Source organism: Zonotrichia leucophrys, chromosome 8 (genome assembly GCF_028769735.1).
Source record: "Zonotrichia leucophrys gambelii isolate GWCS_2022_RI chromosome 8, RI_Zleu_2.0, whole genome shotgun sequence".
NCBI lineage: Eukaryota > Metazoa > Chordata > Aves > Passeriformes > Passerellidae > Zonotrichia > Zonotrichia leucophrys.
In genome coordinates this window covers 2,658,783-2,673,514 of record NC_088178.1, presented here as the reverse complement: position 1 = coordinate 2,673,514, position 14,732 = coordinate 2,658,783, and the positions used below count along the sequence as shown (strand labels likewise).

Below are 14,732 nucleotides of genomic sequence, written 5' to 3'. Positions count from 1 at the left end.
GAACTTAAAAGGGGTAATTTTAGGTAATTGGTTTTACGGTATTTATAGTATAGTGTAGTGTAGTAAAAATTGGTAGGTTAAGAAACACTTATAATGTACTGTAATTAGGAAATAGTTGACTTTTGACTGTGATGGTGTGAATTATAACACCTGTATTGTCTCACTCTTCACATGAGACTGAAAATGAAATAAAAGTTTTAAAAACTCTTCTTAGCTGTTCTATCTTTGGCTAGAAAAGAGTTTAATCTGACAAAATTGGTGTTTTGTGCGAGGAATAAAATACTGGTTAGTTCTGTGTTGTGAATTTGGGTGAAGACATGAAAGCCTTCATTATATATTATATATTATATATTATATATTATATATTATATATTATATATTATATATTATATATTATATATTATATATTATATATTATATATTATATATTATATATTATATATTATATATGTTATATTACATATGTTATATTACATATGTTATATGTTATATGCTGTATGCATATACATGTATACATGATATTATATGTTATATATCTTATATATGTTATATGTTGCATAGGTAACATGTTATATATGTAATGGTCTATGGTATATGTTATATGTTATACTACATATGTTACACATTATATAAATTTTATACATAATATATAAACCTTTAAAATAGTAATAATAGTAATGATGATGATGATGATAATAATAATAATAATAATAATAACAATGATAACAATGATAATAATGATAATGATAATGGTAATGATAATGATAATAGTAATAATAAACAACTTAAAAATTTCTCTACAAATTTATTTCCCTGGAAGGAAGGGGATTGCAGTGATAGTTCAGCTTTTTGTGGGTAACTCCATTTTTCCTTTGAAGATAACAAACCCCCAAGCCTGGTGCTCCCCAGGGACACTGAGGGATGCCATGGGGGTGGCCTGAGCCAGACAGAATCCTTCCCAAAGGGGCACCAATTCCTCACCCCACAGATTTTATTTCTCTAAAACATTGAGTGTTTAGAAGTGTGATCCTCTGCGAGAAAGGGAGAGCTTTGCACATCATGCCTTTTTCAGCTTTCCCTTCCCCTCCTCTGCTCCAATGTTTTGCCTCTCAGATCTCACCTGGGGGAGCTCAGTTTGGTCAGAAGGGTTAAAATAAAGTCAAGTCAGATGTTTGAGGTATTGTACCCTCCCCAAAAGCCCCACTCACCCGTTTTTCTCCAAGGCTTCCCACTGGTGTTTGCAGACACATGGATCTCTAGCCACAGGGCTGCTGTTAATAGAAATCAATGGGTGATGCATGGAATTACAAGTGCAGAATTTCCAAGTCAATACCCTGCCCAGCAGTTAACCTGGGAGCACACCAGCCCCATCCCCACCTCTGGGTGCCTGTGTTCAGTCACACACCTTCAAGACTCACCTAAAACGATGAACATTCCCACAGCAGAGGACAGGATCAGTCCTACCGAGCAAAATCCAGTACCCTGCCTGCTCCACTGGCCTCAGTGGATGTTGGCACCCAGCTCCAGGAAAGCCCCTCCTCACAGATCACCCTGCCAGGAGCTGTCAGAACAGATTTCAAGTCTCAGCATTCCATCAGCCCTGCAAGAGAAAAGGTCTCACTGTGGGTCTGTGGCTGTGGGCGGATTCTCTGCCTGGAGCCGCACATCCAGGGCCCAAGGGATGATCACTTCAGGGCCTTTAACCAGGTATTGATGCCTCAGGTTTGAGTTTTTATATTTTTTAAAATTCTGTGCTGCTTTAGTGTGGGGGTCTGGGCTTCATATGAGGGGATGGTGAGCTCTGTGCACAGAGCAGGGAGACAAAACAATTCCTGCTCCAGCTGGGCACCAAGGACAAATGATCCAAATCTCAGCCCCAAGAGCACAAACAATGTGGGCTGAAGAGAGAAAAACAAGAAGGATGGGACTGCATGGGCTAAAGCTGGAACTGGACAATTAACTCCAATGTGCAAATGGAGCAGAACTTATAAAAGTGAGAGACTCTGTGACTGGGGATCCATTTTTTGTGACCATTTTGGTTCATCTTGGGCGTAGCCCTGGCTGGGCTCTTGTGCTGCCCAAGGTGGATCCATTGAGTCCTTTTAATAAATCCCTACTTTATTCTTTAACTCCATCTACTCTGTTCTAGGTCAGCTCTGACAAGACATCATATCCCATCCTCATTCCCACCACAAGAGCAGCGAGGAGCTGAGGTTTGGTGCCATGACAAAATCATCGTTTCTCGTCCCAGAGAGATCCCAGTGGTGCTGGGGAGCTGGATCCCTTTAGGATGCTGAAATTGGGAGCACATCACTGCAAAGGGGGGTGTGGGGCTCTGTCTTGCAGCACTCTGTATTACTGACACCACTAACAAAGCTGCCAGGAGTCTCTGAGGATGCACAGCTTTCCTACAGCCCAGGGCTGGGAGATTTCCAAGTGACATCCATCCTCTGTAGGGCTGTTTTTAATGCAGATACACTGCAGAGCTATCGGGGAAGGTGGGCAAAAACCATCTTTGGGGAAAATAATCCCCGTATCTGTGTCTTGTGGGGAGTGAGGAGCTGCCTGCTCTGTGCCCCAAGCCAAACTCCAAGTCTCTAGGAGGACAGACACCCTGACAGCCTTGTAGGCTGGGATCTGACTCTCCCAGAGGGGAAAAAAAGGGGCAATTCGATGATTTGTGGTGTCCAGGACTTGCAAGGGGACACTGTCAGTGCCACTCTCTGTCACCACCATGAAGGTGCCCCCCAGCTTCCAGCTTCTCCCTGGCTGACCCAGGATTTCCAGCTGCATGTGGAAAAGCAGGTTTGTTTTGTATTGCATGCAAGATCCTAAACTTAGCGAGCAAGATGTTAATTTGGGAGGGGAAAATAGGCCATATTTATGTAACTGTGAAAAGCTGCAGCAAAAGGCTACGGATCCAATGGGAGAGGAGCGTCTGCTCCCAGCTCAGGGCTTTTGTGAGAGCTCCAGCAACTGCATATTCATCTCCCCACACCCCAAAGAACCAGCTTTGAGGCTTTCCAGGCTAAGAATAGAGGTTTTGTTGTGTTTGCTGCTCCACGGACTGGGTTTTTGTCCGGGATTAGAGGCACCAGGGTGTGGAGCTGCAAACGGCAGCATCTCCTCCTGCCTGTCAGCCCAGCAGGGATGGGGAGCACAGAATAAAGGGGGAATTCATTCCCAGCCACACAGGATGGCATTAGTGCTGGCCCTCTGCTCCCAGAGACATCCCCCGTGGTGGATGGGGCACCCACAGAACACGACTCCCTTGTGCACAAACAAAAACCCGAGCAGGGCAGCTGGGGCAGTGCCACCACTGAAATTAGCAGCTCGTCCTGGCTGTGAAGCTGATGGCTTGGAGCCACCTCGGGTCCCTGCAGGGACACACAGCTCCCTGCCAGCCATTTCTGTGACATTTCTGTCCCTTTCCACTCGCATTCTCTGCCCTATTTTAAACCAGGTTGGGAATCCAGCAATGCCCAGCCTGGGAAATGGGAACTCCAGGGATTTTCAGACAGCCCCGCACTTCAGGGGTCTTGCAGCTCCAGAAATCATCATGTGGCACTGCTGGCACTGCTGGGAAGCAGCAGGACACTGCTCCCTGTTTGGCTTTGAATTTGTCACCCTGGGGCTCTGGGAAATGCCCTTAAATTCCCTCTAAGGGCTGAATTGGGCTCACAAATGGCAGCAAAGTCGTTCCTGTGGGGAAACCAAGAGGAGAAGGAATTCTAGAGGCTCCTGTGGCCTCTGACTCCACATTCCCTGAGCCTGGGGCCATATTCCTGGAGATTTGTCCTAAAGAGCAAGGGATGAGACTTCCTGCCAGCCATTTCTGTGACATTTCTGTGCCTTTCCACTCACATTCTCTGTCCTACTTAAATCAGGTTGGGAATCCAGCAATGCCCAGCCTGGGAAATGGGAACTCCAGGGATTTTCAGACAGCCCCGCACTTCAGGGGTCTTGCAGCTCCAGAAATCATCATGTGGCACTGCTGGGAAGCAGCACAACACTGCTCCCTGTTTGGCCTTGAATTTGTCACCCTGGGACTCTGGGAAAGCCCTTTAAGGGCTGAACTGGGCTCACAAATGGCAGCAAAGTTGTTCCTGTGGGGAAACCAAGAGGAGAAGGAATTCTAGAGGCTCCTGTGGCCTCTGACTCCACATTCCCTGAGCCTGGGGCCATATTCCTGGAGACACATCCTAAAGCAGCAAGGGATGAGACTTCCAGAAAGGATGGTGACCCAGGGCTTTGGTACCTGTAGCCACGTGAGAGGAAGAGTGGATTTGTCTTTACAAACAAGCTGTGGGTCTGCTGGTAGATAAAACCAGCACTGGGAGAGAAAAGAAACAATGGGGAGGATTCCACTGATTGATGAATGGATAAAGATATTTGCTTTTGCAAATGAACTTGAGGTTTGCTGATAAGTGAAATTAGACCCTGAAAGATGAAAGAAACAATGGGGAAGAAAAAAAAACCCTAAATTCCATGAGAATTAAAGATTAAAAGGGAGGGTTGGAAATTAGAGGGGAATCTTTGGTATCAGGCATTCTGGGAAGTCTGAACCTCTCAGGTACCTCAGAAATGGGGAAAACCCCCTAAATTCCATAAGAATTAAAAATTGAAAGGGAGGGTTGTACATTAGAGGGAAATCCCTGGTATCAGGTATTTTGGGAAGTCTGAACCTCTCAAGTCCCTCAGCCAATAGGGAAAGAGAGAAGGGAAATGCAGCTGGGAAATTGGGATCAAAAGGAGGCTGCATCCTCCAAAAATGTGAGAGACCCCAGGGGAATGCCCCATGGCCTCTCCCTTTATTGGAATAAAGTAAAAGGACTCCTCTGTCTCCTTTTTGGACACAAACCTCTGGTGTTTGTGGGTTAATTTTCCTGACACAAGGGCAGCACTGAGCACAGGCACTGGCTGCAGACAGCAGGATGACTCCTGTCCACCAGAACTCCAGCCTGGGAGGTGAGAGAGGCCACCACAGCACAGACTGAAGGCTATGACTGATATGAGATGGTGTTTTCAAATACATGGGGACAGAAATTGGTTTTTTGAAACATGCAAGGAAATGCTCTGCAAAACATGAATCCCCTGAGAGCATGCACAGTCTCTAGAGAAGGCCTTTCTTGCTAAAACATCACATAACAGAAAAGTCTCTTGGGAAAAGACTCTCTCCTAAAACAAATGCCCCTGGGAGCAACTGTCTCAGAAAAAAAAAATAGAAAAAGAAGTGTTCTAAAAGCTGCTATTGATTCTGTATTTACCCTCTCTGCAGCAGCAGCACACAGAGCTCAGAGGTGAGCCATCATCTCCCATGCTCCTTCCTAATCAGAGCTGAGAAGGATCCAGCAGTGATCCTGCTGCTCCCTCATTTCCTCCCCATCACTCAGACCTGCTCACTGTGAGCAGCAGCTCCACAAAATCTGTCCTGGGCTCGTCTGTGCAGCACCACAACGGGGCCATCCCATCTGCTGCTGTTTGTTCAGCCCTGGCATTGCCAGAGGAACATCTGGGAATGCTGCTGAGCCTCTGCTCAAAGCACAGGGACACGTGGGGGTCTCCCCATGGGCTGTGTGACCCCAGCACCGTTTGGCAAAGAAGGAGAGGCCAAGAACCAAGTGGTGCCTGCTGGAATTAGCCACTCTCGTGATGCTGGCTGTGAAAAATGCGTATTTTATTATTGGCTTTTCGCAAATATTAGAATGAATATTATATGTGTTATGTTAGAAAGTGATGCTGTATTAATTCTTGTAAGTGCTGTGTTAAATATAGTTTTGGGTTATAAAAATTGTTAAAATAGAAACGATGCTATGTAGGATACTTTTTTTAAAGAAAGGACTTGCACCAAGATAGCAGCCAAAGGACACCTGAATCTTTCAGAGAAAAAGAATTAACTGCCCTCTTATCAGAAGAAATTAACTTCTTCCTGCCTCTAAGGTACTGTCAGGATTCAGAAGAAGAAGTTGACACTGCCCAGACAGAATCCTGTGTTTGAATGGAATTTATGCATCATGTATGAGGTGTATGAATATGCATCAGGCTGTTGCTTTTAGGGGTTAATCCTCTGTTAACGTGGGTCCTTTTTCGGGCTGGTGCTGCCCAGAAAAGGTACCTGGACTGTCTGTAACTCTTTGTATTTGTTGTCTCATATTGTCCTAATTCAAATTATCTAAATTATTATTACCCTAATTATATTATCACTTTTATAACCATTTTATTACTATTAAACTTTTAAAATTTTAAAAACAAGTGATTGGCATTTTTCACACTGGCCACCATCCAGGCACTTGGCCAAACACAATCCAGACACTCTGACCCTGAGGATTGGCTGCCATGCCTGGAAAACCACGTGCCAGCTCTGACTAAGCACCTGCAGGTTAATTTATCTTTCACATTTCCATCGGTGTAGCTCAGCAAAACCCAGAGCCACGCTGGCAGGCAGCAGAAAATTCCTGATAAACAGCCATGAGTGGGGAAGGCCTGAAAATTCTCCAGGAAATATTCATGGAGCAATTGAACACTGAGGATCTGCTGTAGGGGGCATTGGAGACCAACCCTTCTGCTGCTGGCAGGAAAGATCCTTTGGATGTCTTTAGGAGAGGAAGGCAGAAGCATTCTAAAGCCTGGTCTACCAACTTGTTAAAACCTACCTGTCCTCACTGTGGTTTAAGGCATAAATCTGTATTTATTGCCCAAATTCTGCATATCCTGCAGTCCCCTTTTCCATGAGCAGATGTGTGCAAACAAGGTGACCCCCAGAGAGGGGGTTATATTTCAGGGTGTTCCATCACCAGCAGGAAAATGAGGTGTTCCTGAGACAACAGGAGTTGATGCAGATCCATTCTGAGCTCAGACTGATTGCAAAGACAGCATGGATGCAATTCCCAGGACTTCAGGCAACACCCACAGAACACAACAAGGTACTGTGTGAATAACATCTCCCTAAAAATCCAGTTCTGGGGACATGGTCATCCTCTGGGACTGTATGGTTAAAACCAAAAGAAACAGGCAATGAGATCAAGGAAAAAAAAAAATACTGGACTTCCACAGCCACCTAAGCATGAGCATCTCTCTGTCTGGGAAAATAGATGGACAGAAATGGAACAGAAATGGACTAAAGAAACTAGAGTGGTCACAGAGTGTCACAGCACCTCTGAGTGGCCCAGGGCATCACCATGCACAGCGCCCAAAGAAAACCCCATTTATTCACCCACATCAGTCTCTGCCTGCCCTGCTGGCAGGAGGAAGTGTCACCACATTTCTCTTCACAGAGAAAAGCAAGGCACAACTTCCCAAGAAATTCCTGAGATTCACATTCTCTGAACCTCAGAGAAAGAAAAAACAATTCTTATTTACTGCTCCTATGTTTCTTCACAAGTAAAATACATTGTAGAAGATTGTTTACCTAAAAATAATTAGTAATTAGATTCTGGTGTGAGTATTTTGATTCAGTGACCGATTGAATCCATGTGTGCATGCTGGGACTGTCACTGACAGTCACGAGATGCTGTGCAGTACAATTGAGTGCTTGGCAGATTCAGTTTAGATGTAATATAATACAAAATAATGTAGCATAATGAAGTAATTAATTAACCTTCTAATAAGATGGAGTCCTCCTCATCATTTCTCCCTGCCACAGAGGTCAGCTTGTTCCGATAATGTGAAAAACACCAATCACTTGTTTTTAAAATTTTAAAAATGTAACAGGAATAAAATTGTTATAAAAATAGTATATAATTAGAGTAATAATAATTTGGACAATTTGGATTAGGACAATATGAGACAATAGAGACAAAGAGTTATGGACAGTCCGGGTACCTTTTCTGGGCAGCATAAGCCCAAAAAAGGACCCACGTTAACAGAGGATTAACCCTTAAAAACAATAACCTGTTGCATATTCATACACCTCATACATGGTGCATAAATTTCATTCAAATACAGGATTCTGTCTGGTCATCAGATTCTGTCAATCCTAACAGTGCCTTCGAGGCAGGAAGAAGTTTGTTTCTTCTGATAATGGAGCAATAAATTCTCTTTCTCTGAAAGATTCAGGTGTTCTGTGGCTGCTATCTCAGTGCGAGTCCTTTCTTTTAGAAAAAAAGTATCCTACACAGTATAATTTCTATTTTAACATTTTTTATAACTTAAAACTATATTTAACACACTACTTAAGAGAATTAATGCAGCATCACTTTCTAACACAACACATATAATATTCATTTGAATATTTGCAAAAAGCCAATCATAAAACACATGCATTTTTTCACAGATAAGGAAGCAGCTTTTCTGTGCCAGGCTGCAGCCAGGCACAAGGCAGCAGTGAGCAGCTCTGCTCTGGCCCAGGAGGGACTGGGATCAGGGCACTGTGCAGGGTCTCCTCAGGACAACAGCCCCAAAATGGGGAATTTTGGCTGAGAGCAACAGGAGGAGCCAGCAGCGTGTGTGTTTTGCTGTCTGCAGGGCAGCTCACACCCAGCGTGGTGTTTGCCTTTGCACAATGGGCTCAGTTTGTCGACTCGTGTTCAGCTTGTGACCCAGCAGCAGCAGCAGCAGCTGATCCTGCTGGGCTGCTCCCTCTAAACCCAGCATCTCACACTCACTGAGAGCTTTCCATCACCATTTCTCAAGTTATCAAAGCTCAAAACATTTACTTAGGTTTTAGGAGAAAACCTACCTTTAGGAGGAAACTTACCTTTAGGAGGAAACTTGCCTTTATAAGGAAACCTACCTTAGGTTTTACATTTTTGTATTCTGCTTTGGTGTGCAGCTTTGAGCTTTATATTCAGTATTACTGGGATCTTTTCACAGGGTGGTGAAGACAAAACAATCCTATTCCAGCTGGAGACTCAAAGACAATCTCTTCAAACTTCAGGCCCAGAGCATAAACAATGTGAAAAGAGGAGGGTGGGAAAGCAAGCAAGGAGGATGAAACTTTGTAATTTGAAGCTGTTAATTGGACAGTTAACTTCTACATGCAAATGAATTAAAACTTATAAAAATGTGAGATCTTGTGACCTCTTTTGCTCCCATCTTGGAGCCATCTGGGCAGAGCCACAACCAGAGCCAGTGGCTCTGGTACTGCCAGGGTGTGGCCTTTGAAGGCACTATATATATATAATATAAATAAACATAAAAATATATAAAATTTATATAAATATATTAAAATTCATACTGTATATTTATATATTAGATAAATATATACATATATAATTATATATAAAATTTTAAAATATAAATATATAAATTTGTAAAATATATAAATATATAATTATATAAATATATCAATATATAAATATATAAATATGTAAAATATATAAAGTTGAAATATAAATTTTAAAATATAGTATAAATATACCAATATAATATATATAAAATCATAATATATAATATGTAAATAAAATATATTATTTCTATATATTATATAAATATAGAGATAAATAGATATAAATAAAGTGAAAATATGGATTTTAAAATATACTATAAATATAATATAGAATATATCTAAAATTATAATATATTACATATAAAGAAAATATATATTACTTATATATTATATAGATATAAATCTGTAAATATAAATTAATATTTATATATAAATATATAAATGAAGTGAAGGCACTTGAATAAATATCCACTTTATTCCTCTTAACTCCATCTAGCCTTTGTTCCAGCTCCTTAAGGCATCACACTAGCCTATAGATTCTCAAATTTGTACTAGTTTGCTCACAAATATAGGAAACAACATTTTCTATTCACCATCTCAAACTGAATTAAAGGACCTGAAAATACCCATTTAATTTTCCTTATAGCAGCCTTCCAGTACCTAAAAGGGGTTAACAAGGAGCCTGGAGAGGGACTTTTCACACCAGCCCTTCCCCAAAACAACCCCATGGTTTTACCTGCCCAGCACCTTCCAGACCTGTGCCTTTTTTCAGTTTTTTTGTCCTCCTGCAAGTGAAAATTAAACTGATCTGTAATTACCCAGGTTCCCTTTTTTTCCTATTAGAGCCAGGTACTGAGCGAGTTTTAGAGCAGTCAGGTTCCTCACCTATCCACCCAAATTTATCAGAAAGCACCACAAATTATTCTGAAATCACTTCAAAGCTCTTTATTGAAATTCCTGCCACCCAGGCAGCCTGATTTCCCAAGAGCCCTCTTGAATGTAATTTTTTTCCCCTCTATTCCAAGCAAAGCCCTCACTATTTGTCATTATCACCAGCAGTGCTACTCAGCACTTCTTTCTCTTGAACTTTCTAACAATGACAACTATGAAAAATAACCATTTTGGCCTTCCTGACATTTTTTGATAGTTCTTCGTGTCCCCAAGATTATCCCACATGGACATTAACAGCCTGAGGAGGACCAAGGGAAATGCTGACCTCGTTTGTTGTGATTAGCAAGACCACTGAAAGGAAGGGTTGTCACAGTCAGAACAAGTATTTCTTACATTAATGGACCATGATGAAGCAAAATGCATTTTTCCTGCAGGTTTAGAGAATAAAGCAAGCCCAGGGTTACAAAGGGGAAGTGTTTTTATTCACTGAATAGTGGCACCTTTAGGTCAGTGTCACAAAAAGCTCATTCCCAACAGCCCAACACTCCATCTATCATGAAATGTTATATGGCAAATTTATCCAGCTCCAGGGAGGGAGAAAAACCTCCAAACAAACCTGCATCAGTTCAAAAGCAAAGCCAAGTGAAATGCAAGAGTTGCCAAAGAGGTCATAATTCAAATTGAGCTCAATTAGAAGCACCCCAGTGTTTTTACAGCATTAGGTTCAAGTCCTGACTGTGGACAGCAAGGTGAGTGAAGCATCTCACCCTCCTGAGCACCTAAATCCTCTTTTATATAATAAAATATATATATATATAAATAAAATAAAATATATAAAAATATATATTAAAATATATATAAATAAAATATATATAAATAAAATAAAATATATATAAAAGCACATATATATAATATAAATATAAATATAAAATATAAAATAAAATATATATAAAAGCACCTATAATCCTCTTTTATGATGGACACAGCCCCCAGCAAAATTCTCCTCCTCAATTTTCCCTATCCTCCTGGTATACTTAATAAATAAATGAGCACCATACATCCACTACTACATAAAATGACTCTTCCTGATTATGAATTTGTTAAAATTACTACAGTTTTCTATAACTGCATATTACATGGTGCCTATTCTTCACTATAGGATGCATAGTAACACAGAATTTATATATTTACATACAATTTGTGTAGATTTGTAGCTTTTAGTTCCCACTTCTGTGAAAGACTAAGGAAAAAAACCAGCAACCTCTTTTAGGATTTCAAAAGGAACAGTAACCCCCAGGAAAGCACACAAAAATCTTCTGTGTCACTGGCTATTTAAAGAACAGCTTCAGTATTTCCTACTGTTGCATAATAGATTCTGATTATTTTGACACTTTTCAGTATTTTTAAATCTTTTTAAGCTGGAGCCATGGGGAGGCAGCACGAATTAGCTGCACCTTATTTTATTCCTGTCAGCTAATTTCTAGATCCTCCAAAGCTCAGTTATTTAGTCCTGTTCCTCACCAGAACTGCAGCAGCTGCTTTGGGAAGCCATGCAGTGTTCTGGGTCCAAAATCTGCTCCTGGATGAAATAATGAAAGGCTGCTCATCAGGCACCCCTCAGATACTTTGATCAGTGCTGCCAAAGAAGCAGTGAGGAGCAGCAAAAAGGCATGGAAATGACCTTGATGTGAAGAAAAAAATGTCTGCAGGCTCCCAGCTTCAACAGCAGGTTTTTTAGGTAGCATTAACCAAATTATAAACTCACAGAAATTGCCTTTTCAGAAAGCATCATTCCAGCAGAACATTCCTGACTACAAAGCACATTAATTCAGTCAGCACAGTTATTTAACTGGTGAGTCTACATTTAATAGGTGTTTATATTCATTAATATTTATCTCATCTTCCACAAATGAAATTAGTAACAGCATGCCAGAGATTTTCTCCACATGGCTCCTGCAAATGCATTAAACCCAGCTATCTCCAGAGGCAACTGTGGGCAGAGCTTGGCCCTGTGTGTTTCTGTGGCAGCTGTGCTAAAATTATGCTCCTCCCATTAAAAGAATCCTTTTTTTTTTGCTGGATCTGGCTTTAGTTATACAATTTTAACAGTGAAAATAGGAGCTGAGAATTCATGGCTTCGTAAGCTTTCAGTTTAAATTCTATTTAGAGAATTCTTGGGATTTTATGAGACATCTTAAACATCCAAATCAAGCTCTCGCCTTCCATAATTGCTTTGCTATGAATATTTTAATAATTATTTTGTTGTTATTATTATTATTATTTTAATAATATAATCCTTTACTATGAATATGACAGGGTAGCTTTTATATAAACTCTTGCCTTGAAAAGAAGCATGGGAGGTTAGAGATGAGTGAGATTTAAAGTACTCAGAGATGGAAATGTATGGGTTGGGAGGGATCTTAACATCTAATCCCACTCCCTGCCATGGGCAGGACGCCTTCCACTACCCCAGGTTGCTCCAATCCCCATCCAGCCTGGCCTTGGACACTTCCAGGGATCCAGGGGCAGCCTCACAGGGAAGAAAGTTCTGGAAGGCCACAATGAGGTCTCCTCCCCAGGCTGTTTCTGGGATGCTCCCTCTGGGACAATACCTGTGGCACCTCGAGCTGCTCAGCCTGTCATCCACCCACATCCCCTCATGGCTCTCTGGCAGCTTTGTACAAAGCTGCAAAAAAGGCAATTCCTCAGCTAGCAGGGCTGTGTCATCCTCCAGAGAACTCCTGGCTCTGGGCAGTGTTTGGCTCTGGCTGATGCCTCAGGTTTTGGGTTTTATGTTTTTCAGGTTCTGTGCTGCTTTAGTGTGTGGGTCTGGGCTTCATATCAGGGGATGGTGAAGGGATGGGAGACAAAGCAATTCCTTCTCTAGCTGGGGATCAAGGACAAATGATCCAAATCTCAGGCCCAAGAGCACAAACAACGTGGGCTGGAGAGAGAAAAACAAGCAGGATGGGACTGCATGGGCTAAAGCTGTAATTGGACAATGAACTCCAATGTGCAAATGGAGCAGAAATTATAAAGGTGAGAGACCCTATGACCAGTGATCCATTTTTGGGTTCATCTTGGGTGTAGCCCTGGTTAGGCTGTTGTGCAGCCCAAGGTAGATCTAATAAATACCTAATAAATCTCTACTTTAGCTCTGTCCAGCCTCAGTTCTAGGTCTGCCTTCCCAAGGCATCCTGGCCATTGTTGTTTTGCCATTCAGAGTGAAATGATGCTGTGTGAAAGGATAGACTCACTCAGTCCTTGTCCTCAGAGCCCTGCTGCTGTAATTGCTGTCAAATTAGTTCTGTTCATGCTGCAGGAAAAAATCTATTGAAGGCTTTTCTTTCCCAGAATCAGCCTGGATGTCTTTTCTCTTTACATATAAATAAAAATAATGGCAAGGAGAATTGAATAGATGACAAACAAGGAGGCTGCATTTCAAGGGACAACATCAAGGAGCTGAGGACTTCATCTCCAATTCCCTTCAAATTGCTCAAGTAAACAATAAAATTCTCAGGACTGAGACAGGGTAATATTAAAAATCCAAGAGTACACTGTGATTGCTGTTTCAGAGAAAACTGCCACCAAACAGGCCCCTTGTACCAAGTGTTCTCAGAAATGTTTTTATACTGTTCACGTGGGCAATTAGAAAGTGTTGTCCAAATCTGCTTCTTGTTTTGTCAGATAGAGTGGAGTGGGATCTTTCTGAGCACTTAATATTTTTTAAATATGTATATATATAAATATGTGATTTAATGCTAGTTTTTGCACCAAAAAATATCTAGTCACTGGAACTGAAGGTTGGTAAATGCTAACAGCAGGATGTTGGGGAAAAAACCTACAAAAACAACCAACAAGAGCATTCAGCTTTGGCCATCCAGCTGTCCATGGGTATATGAAAAGTCACTGCACTGAAGTCATGCAGGGATTTCCTCAGGAAAGTAGGTGAAATTACCTAAAACTGTACAGCTTAAAATAAATGTGAATAATAAAAAAAATGAGAGGATATTAATTCATGAAGTTATAAGCAGAACAGAAAACACATAAGAAATTTGAATATCATTACTTCTATAAGCTACATGAGAAAGTGACTTGTGCAATGATCAGGTGAGAGGTTTAAATTAAGCATGAGGAAGTAGTTTTTAGAATAACACATAATTTAACAGAACTCAAGGCTATAAAAATGCAGAAGGGAGTCTGCAAGAAAGAGGGGGAGGTACTTTTTGCAAGGGCACGCAGTGACAGGACAAGGGGATAGAAGTTTAAAGTGACAGAGAGCAGGTTTAGATGGGATATTGGGAAGATTTTCTGCACTGTGAGGGTGGGCAGGCCCTGGCACAGGGTGCCCAGAGAAGCTGTGGCTGCCCCTGGATCCCTGGAAGTGCCCAAGGCCAGGCTGGATGGGGCTTGGAGCAACCTGGGATAGTGGAAAATGTCCCAGGGTGGAACTAGAGGGTCTTTAAGACCCAACCCAAATAAATTCTTGGATTCTATGACTCTATAAAATACAAATATTGTTAAAATATAACCAAATTTATGGTGGAACCATTCACAATGCTTTTCTTCAGCTCTGCAGTGAACACCAAGGCTATCAAAACATAACAAGCAAGCTGGCTCCTGATGGGTTATTAGAGAAAAATGTGACCAAGCCATCTGAACAGATCTGTCACGG

At 41.4% G+C, this 14,732-nt stretch overlaps 1 long non-coding RNA gene across 1 annotated transcript; it reads right to left on the bottom strand.

Annotated features, from left to right (window-relative positions):
* Window positions 1-1,210: 1,210 nt before the first annotated feature.
* LOC135451153 (uncharacterized) lies at window positions 1,211-8,865 on the bottom strand. Its single transcript, XR_010441235.1, has 3 exons — window positions 8,732-8,865; window positions 1,419-1,600; window positions 1,211-1,271 (listed from the first exon to the last, which is right to left on the bottom strand). It is a non-coding gene; the product is annotated as an uncharacterized LOC135451153 (long non-coding RNA).
* Between the last annotated feature and the right edge of the window lie 5,867 nt (window positions 8,866-14,732).